Below are 8,591 nucleotides of genomic sequence, written 5' to 3' on the forward strand. Positions count from 1 at the left end.
ATTGTTCTCTCATTGGTCAAAGTTCCACGGTTTATTTTCTGGGATTCCACTTAGCTGTCACGGCTGTCATCCATCAGGATGGAACGACAACAGCTTCGGGGGCTTATTGTTGTTTTTTGTAGCTGTTGTTATAATAATTTATAATTTTGAGCAGGAGTCCAGGACTCATCGGGAAAACATTTTTTAAAATGCACCTACTAGGAAGAAGAACAATAAGACGGAATTATAAAATGAAAAATTGCGCTTCGATTTTGAATGGCGAAGACGTGCTCATCCACAGACATTCACAGGTTCATTTTGAAGTATTTGCAAAACAACAAAGCTAATGCTTTTCATGGAACTTACATAATTACCCATTATACATTGTGAAATAGCCTGGTTCGTTGGTCCGTTAGATCGGATCGCTTTCTCACTACAACCGAACCGCTCCAGAGTTCGTTTTCAATCGAGCCGAGACCACCTTGTTCAGGCGATCTCGGACCGATTGTTTTGGCGCAGATCCGAGCGCGATTGCTGTGTTCACATATGCCCAAGCGAACCGAGCTAAGGAGGGGAAACGCGCCAGGTTCCGAAACAACGGGCCAGGTGTGAAAGCACCCTTAGAAGTGTACGGTTTGCATTTAGTGCAAGTGTTATTGTTAACTAAAATTAAAACTATGAAAATTGTTTTTGCTAATTGAAATATGAGATGAAAATATAAAATGTTAAAATAAAATGAAAAATTTCACCTTGGCAGCTTAGTTTAAGAAAATAAAATATGTTTAAGTTGAAGTACTTACTTAATACAAATACAATACACAAATAAATTTAAGATAAATGGAAATATTAAAATTTACACAAACTACAGCACAAAATTACTCAATTTTAATAATTGAAAACAGAAAATATAAAAATAAAAGCGAATTAAAATAAATAAATAAATAAATATATAAATATATATATAAATATAAATATATATATATAGTTTATAAATAAAACAAAAAAAATCACTGTGGTGCACAAAAAAAGATGCCGAATTAGCTGAATGATACAATGATTAGTGACTATGTTCAATGTATGGGGAAATAATGCCACTTAGAGGTTCTTCCTTTGTGTTCCATACAACAAATAATATGACATTGAAAAGACAGATATAAAACAACATGAAAATGCAGTAGATAAAATGCTCCATTTTTTTAAATTATTATTTTAGACTAAAAGAAACCTACACCTCATTAACATACAAATACTACCGCATAGACAGAAAATTTGGCACATTCCACCCTTCCAGCTACCGTAATTCATATCTTTCTTAATTTGCTCTCAACTGGAAAGTCATATTCGAAAACTTGCTGTTGGTGCAATAACATTTGCCAAAGTCTCTCATTACACCTCTATACACCAGCTTTTCCCCATTATTATTTACTTCAAGGCTCCAAACACAGAAATGTTCAAAAGATCCTATGGTTTATGGAAAACAATCCTTAATACACTCAACATCTCCTCCCTCATTCATTGATCTTGTTCAACAGCATATCTGCCATGTGTTATACGGCCACACCCCCGTAACACACATCTCCATAAATAATACCCCCACATATCTAAAACCACACCCACCATAATTCACTCTTTTCCATGAAACATAAGCCCCTCCCACAAATCTGCTGTCTTAACATTGCCAAATATAAAATCCAGTGACACCGTCAACACGTATGGCAACTGATGAACACACATGCAACATTTTCCCTGATTCATCTCCTGCATACGGACACAATCCATCTGTTTTATCCACACTAATGCTGGTAATTAACGACAGGACAAAAGGCCACCACATGTGCCATATGGAGGTGATACAGTATAATCCTTTGCGCCATAAACACAGCTGGTGATGCAGTGTTATGAGCAGGAGTTTAGTATGCAGTCGTGCAGATCTGGTCACATGCACCAGAGTCTAATACCCTAAAAGGGTGCAGTACAGAACAGAGACAGATTTAGACATTTTGTATGAATTTCTGAGACATTGTACATAATATGCATGGATTAAAAAAGAAAAAAAAGGAAAAAAGAAAAAAAAAACTAGTATTAGTTGAGCATTTGCTGCATCTTGCACACAGTCTGCACACTGGAGTTGCTCAGTATACAAATACTACGATAATATTGCAGTACACACCAAAACTTAAGCCCAATTGCTGAAATGCGCATGAAACTCATTTATAGAGTATGATTTACAGTAATATGTTAAAGTTAGCCATATCATCATCAACAATAATATTAATAATAATAATAATAATCAGTATAACTAATATTAATATAAATTAAATACTAATGTTAATAATAGATATACAGTATCTCACAGAAGCGAGTACACCCCTCACATTTTTGTCAATATTTTATTATATCTTTTCATGTGACAACACTGAAGAAATGACACTTTGCTACAATGTAAAGCAGTGAGTGTACAGCTTGTATAACAGTGTAAATTTGCTGTCCCCTCAAAATAACTCCACACACAGCCATTAATGTCTAAACCGCTGGCCACAAAAGTGAGTACACCCCTAAGTGAAAATGTCCAAATTGGGCCCAAAGTGTCAATATTTTGTGTGGCCACCATTATTTTCCAGCACTGCCTTAACCCTCTTGGGCATGGAGTTCACCAGAGCTTCACAGGTTGCCACTGGAGTCCTCTTCCACTCCTCCATGACGACATCACGGAGCTGGTGGATGTTAGAGACCTTGCGGATGTTAGAGGCCTTGCGCTCCTCCACCTTCCGTTTGAGGATGCCCATGCTCGGCCAGATTGTAGCAAAGAGTCATTTCTTCAGTGTTGTCACATGAAAAGATAATAAAATATTGACAAAAATGTGAGGGGTGTACTCACTTCTGTGAGATACTGTAATTAATAATAACAACATTTTAAAAATGAATAAATAAATTAAATAATAATAATAATAAGCTGTAGAAAAGTAACTGAAAATGGCTGCAACAAAGAGCAAAAGATAAAAATAGCCATTATTATTATTATTATTATTATTATTATTATTTAATTGTATTATCGTCAATAAATATCATCTTAATTTTGGCATCTTTTGCTCTGTTGCAGATGGTTAATCATTCAGGTAAATTACCAACCTTTCTGCACACAAACTATTGGTTTTCTGCGGCAGCTCACCAAGTATGAGCCATCAGCAGGCACCAATAACTACGAAATTTTGGCAACTTTCATTATATAGAAAAGTAAAATCATTTTCAGCTTGTATTATCAGAAATATTTAATAGACGGGTGAGCAACTCCCATGGTGCTCTGGTATCTGACTGCAGCTCGTGTGAATTTCCATGCAAGGACGACTTCATCAGTGATGAACACATTGGGTTTTCAATAAAGCCTTTGACAAGCTACTGTACTTGAGTTTATTTAATCGACGTGCACCTGCCAGCAAGATGGGTTTAGCATCTTCAAAGGACAGAAACAGGAAGTTACGAGTGGAGAGGGTGAACAGAATGAGAAGCAGTAGAAAAGGAAGAGAGAAGTGCTAATAAAGAAGAGTGGATGTGGGCTTCAGACACTGAATTCTTGAGTCCTAATTGTCAGGTTTTTGCTTTGCCGCAGGCACACATACTCCATGTTGACAAACTCTCAATGCTCCTAGTTACACCAATACTGTTGATTGCAGAAGGCTCGGTGGTTAAATTAAGCTAATTAGTGCATTCGTGACGTGCAGATTTTTTCCCATAGCCTGAACACAATACCACAAGGTCCTTCCCTTCCATCACATACTGACTGAGGCTGCAATGATAATTAGAGGTTGCAGAGACATTCTGTACAGGGGGACAAACAGCGTCTCTCTCTATTCCACAGTGGTTTATCACCATGCCGAGATGTTTATATAGGCACAATACCCCGATGCAACATATGCTTGTCCTTCATTAAGTAAATAAGCTGGAATGCTGCCTATACATTGTTCATTAGCATGAAATATAGCAGGCTGCAGACAGTGCAATATGATGTGCGATGGTCAACACCTTTAAAGTAAGTGCTGATTCACAGTTTTGATATGCAACTGGATCGTTTATCAAAATAAATTAGCGTGCTGGGGAATATTTAATAAAACCTTTAACTAAAGCTTCAATAAGCTCATTAAAGTCAAAATGACACTATGCCCTGGCGTGCGATCCATTTAAAACAGTCAAGCGCTGTTATTGCTCTAATTCGGAGTCACAGAGCTGCAAGGCCTCCATAATTTTAACATGTCTTTATATGCCTTTAAGGCCCTCAGGAGGTGGTATTCCGTGCAAGGAATTACTTAATTTGGCCCAGATGAAAGGCTGAATTAACCTTTCATATGTTCTAATCAAAGGTTCGGTGTTTGGACAAAGCAATGCAGTTTCTCATTATATGAACGGTGGAATTGGAGCCTCTGGCTGATTTCCATTTCAAAGAGCTAAAACTGTTGCTGCAATTGCAATACTTCACTCCTAGAGAGATGAAACTATAACACAATTCAGGAGCACTATGTCTCAGAATTGCTGTGAATTCCCACATTGACGTTGGCTCTGAAAAACAACAACAATGGCGTGCAGCAAACCAACAGTAGAGGCAAGAGGTTGGAGAACTGCCGACGACACGCTGCGTTCAAGTCCTCCTGGGAAGTTCCTATTTCAGAAAATGTGATATGATGTGTTTATTTAAGTGATTTCGGCCTGAATAAAATGGACTCGCTGGACAATTACACATTTCTCTCTCTCTCTTTCATTTCCCGACAAAGACAAAAAGGATTTTATCGTTAATACAACATAATGAAGAGCAAAAGATGCGCATTAGATCTGCAATCGATGCTTTATCTGTGCATTTATCATCCTCATGCTGCCACAAAGAATGATTGGAAATGTATTTTAGTCAAACTGTCTTCTCATAAATCTGCTGAATAAGTTGCATTTTCTGGCAAGCTTTATTGCCATTTTACAGTACACAAAATACATACAAAATGCATCACAACTTATGATTAATAAATTATTTCCGTCAAGTTTACCACTGATAATTACAAATTTATGGTGGCATTGATGTGCACTTAACTCATCAACACAATCATTACAGCATGATTCGAACACAGTTCAAATGCGTTGGGTTTTGAATTAAATTAACAACCGTTTTCAGTTGTTCAAGCAAATCATTTTCCTCTGAAGTGAAGTAAAGTAGACCAAGTAAGGTTAATCACCGCATCTAAGGTTAATGTTAATTCTAATCAAATATTATGGAGAGTATCTACAGTTTCTGTGCAATGTCACGTCCAACATTTCAACTATTGACGTAAATGTGAAGCTGGTAAACCCAAATAGCTTTATGATACTCGCAGTAACACCAGAAATAGACTGTTTGCATAAAGAAAAATCCACTCATAGGAAATGTGTCAGTACCATACAAAAAGAAGTTAATCCGTCTAAAGCTAAAAAGATCATTTTGACAACATTGCAGTGCAAATAACACTTCTTTTACTGCGGTATTGCTAAATAAATATAAAGACTTGTCATTTAACCCCTCCAGAATGTCTAGACTTCCATTAAGTGCTTTACTGTAAAAGCAATTTTCTCTCAAAAAATGTATGTGGTAATCAATATATGCGGTCAATGAAGCCTATCTTGCTTTAACCATTAGGGAAAGCTTGAGGAATTAAGTCATACAGTAGATGCATTTTAACATCACTTTTTGATTAAAGTAACTGCACACACAACTGATTTACTCGACCTGCTGCAAAAAAAAAAGTACTGCTACTTTGTTCAGATGTGGACTGAGAAATACTACATCCCACTAAGACCACAAATAATCATAGCAATTCTCCAATGACACAAAAATAGGCACCCTCACTAGACTACAGGAAAGCAAAGGTAGATGCGGTGCAGATGAAGCAGCTGGAGAACGGAGCTCTGCTGTGTTTGTGCCTGTGGCAAAGACTGCAGCATCATTTCCTGTTATCAGCTGATCCTCAGTGTGTATAGGCATTTCACTCACTTCATCTATTATTCACACACTTTGAATTCCATATGAGGCCTGGACATGGGAGACACACATGCACCTATACACAGCAGCCTACATACTACTGTGCTCAAAAACCACACCAGAGGATACAGAACAGTACTTTTTTTGGTGAACAAAGTCCCTCATGGAACAAGTCCCTCATTTCAAACCTGATTCTCTTTGTGCAGCTGAAAAAAAGAGCTAGACAAAAGCAAAACTAAACACCAGCATTATCTCAAAAGCAGATTTGGACACACACAAACCCATTTAAGCAGGGTGGGAAGATGAGAACCACGGATCTCACAAAAAAAAAAAAAATCATAATAATTATAATGTATTGTTCACGAACAGTCTTATTTACAAACATATTACTCCTATGAGCTGACAAACTGAATGAAACACACAAATTAGTCTTTGTCATTGGTTTGAAATAAACAAAAACTCATTCACTAACTATAATAGTTTACTTTTTTGAGCAAATGACTAGTCCAAACTGAATTATTAGCTTAAATTTGTCTAACGTCACTCACTTATTGAAATTATGTGATTCAGTAACAAATGACTCTTATGAGTTATAATGAATTAGGGGTGGGCGATATGAGCTAAAATTCATATCACGATAGGGCTGCACAATTAGGCTAATCAAATTTCTAATAGCGATTACAATTATGGATGCCACAATTACGTAATCGTTCAAAGCAGCAATTAATCGTTCAAAGTCCACTTATGTTATTCTGCGTGCTTAAGATGCGTTTTTTTCTTTATACATGTTATCTTAAGGGTTTTTCACATTATTTTAATTTTAGTTTTAGTATAACATTATAATACCATTCATATTTTTACTTTTTTATAAGTTAAAGAAGCCAATCCGATTTATAGTTGACATTTGAGGCTTAATACCAGAAAAGCACTAAAAGTTTTTCAGTTATAGTGTTTTCAGCTTGTTTATTTTCATAAAAAATACGGCATGCAGTTGCATCAAACAATGGTATAAACATCATTCAATGTAAATTGTTATAATCTTAATTAATATTCGCAATTACAATTTCAAGGGAATAATCGACAATTATGATTTTTGTCATAATCGTGCAGCCCTAATTGACGCCATCCTTAACTATACCAGAGCAGACGGAACTTGCTGCTTTGGCAAGGTAACTAGAAAAAGTGAGGGATTGGACATAGACCTGAAGAGTCTTTTTTTATTGTGCCATTGTTTTTCTCAAAAAGTGCAAACGTGCAACATGAGGTAGGCCTGTATGAATTAAATCAAATTAAATATTGTGTGTTTGAGTTGGCAAGTGGCCAAAATATTTTCAAGGCCACCCCAACCCCTCTTTTTTTTTTTTTTTTTTTTGGAAAGTCTTATGCTCACCAAGGCTACATTTATTTATTAAAAATACAGTAAACACTAATACAGTAATATTGTAAAATATTGTCAAATTAAATTATCTATTTGAATGTTTTAACATATAGGCTACTGTATTCCTGTGATCAAAGCTGAATTTTCAGCATCATTACTCCAGTCTTCAGTAGGGCTGTCAAAATGACTGAAACTAAATTTTCTACTTAAATATTATCAAAATTCGAATTCTATTCGAATTTAAAACGTTTCTTCAAAGCATAATAAAATAACATGACTATCTTTTTAAAAAAAAGTTCATAATGTTTAAAATTATGTTTATAAACCATATATAATTAATAAAGTTGCTTAAATAGAAAAAAAAAAAACAGCACCATGCATGTATGTATAGTTTAATATAAAGGACCGAGAACCAATCACAAAGAGTAGGCTACTTTCTTCATTTAAAAACATGATACAGTGGGATGGGGAAAACCCGCCATAACATCTTTAGACATGTTTTTTTTTTAAAGTTGAACTTGCATTAATTTTACATGGCTTTCTAAACATGCCGCTCTTGTGCGACACGCGAGTGCAACGCTGATAGATGTCCCTCTAGAAAATGTGATGAATATGCGTTGTGTGAACGGCTTGGTTTCAGTTTTGACATAAACAACATCTTCTCCACACTGATGCTCTCGTTTTCCGCAATATATTGAATGAACAACGTAGCAGCGCCGCATCTAGTGGGTTCAACTGGATAGGCTAACAAAAGCATTCAAATGCAATCAATGACACATACATCGTCATCGCATCTCGCGCGCCACTGATAAGGCTGCCTGATGGCTGACGCAGACCTTAAATTCGAATGCACCGTTTTTCCATTCGAATTTGGATTTTTTTTGACAGCCCTAGTCTTCAGTGTCACATGATCCTTCAGAAATCATTCTAATATGTTGATTTTTGAATATGCTGATCAGTAACCATTTCTGATTATTATTAATGTTGAAAACATTTGTGCTAAATATTTTTGAGGAGTATTTTTTTCACGATTCTCTTATGAATAATTGAAATTGTTCTTCGTGTCAGAGCGCTGGAGTTCGTCAAAAATAGAACGCGGCATCTGTTTACTGTCATGGATTTGTCGCGATGCGCCGCATCCACAGCAGAGAACATCACTGGGTTCTATTTGCTTTTGTCACATCGCGTCTGGTGTAGACACGTTGTTTTGGTATTTGTGAATCTTAAGTATATTCATAATCT

The 8,591-nt window shown here is 36.0% G+C and overlaps 2 protein-coding genes across 2 annotated transcripts in view; both read right to left on the bottom strand.

The window, feature by feature from the left end:
* Window positions 1-8,591, bottom strand: part of LOC107729719 (membrane-associated guanylate kinase, WW and PDZ domain-containing protein 3-like) — a 140,072-nt gene that overhangs the window by 102,403 nt on the left and 29,078 nt on the right. The gene's annotated exons all lie outside the window — the stretch shown is intronic.
* LOC107729741 (membrane-associated guanylate kinase, WW and PDZ domain-containing protein 3-like) overlaps window positions 1-8,591 on the bottom strand; it is a 44,258-nt gene that overhangs the window by 22,559 nt on the left and 13,108 nt on the right. The gene's annotated exons all lie outside the window — the stretch shown is intronic.

Source organism: Sinocyclocheilus rhinocerous, unplaced genomic scaffold (assembly GCF_001515625.1).
Source record: "Sinocyclocheilus rhinocerous isolate Xijiao unplaced genomic scaffold, SAMN03320098_v1.1 scaffold218, whole genome shotgun sequence".
Taxonomy (NCBI): Eukaryota; Metazoa; Chordata; class Actinopteri; order Cypriniformes; family Cyprinidae; genus Sinocyclocheilus; species Sinocyclocheilus rhinocerous.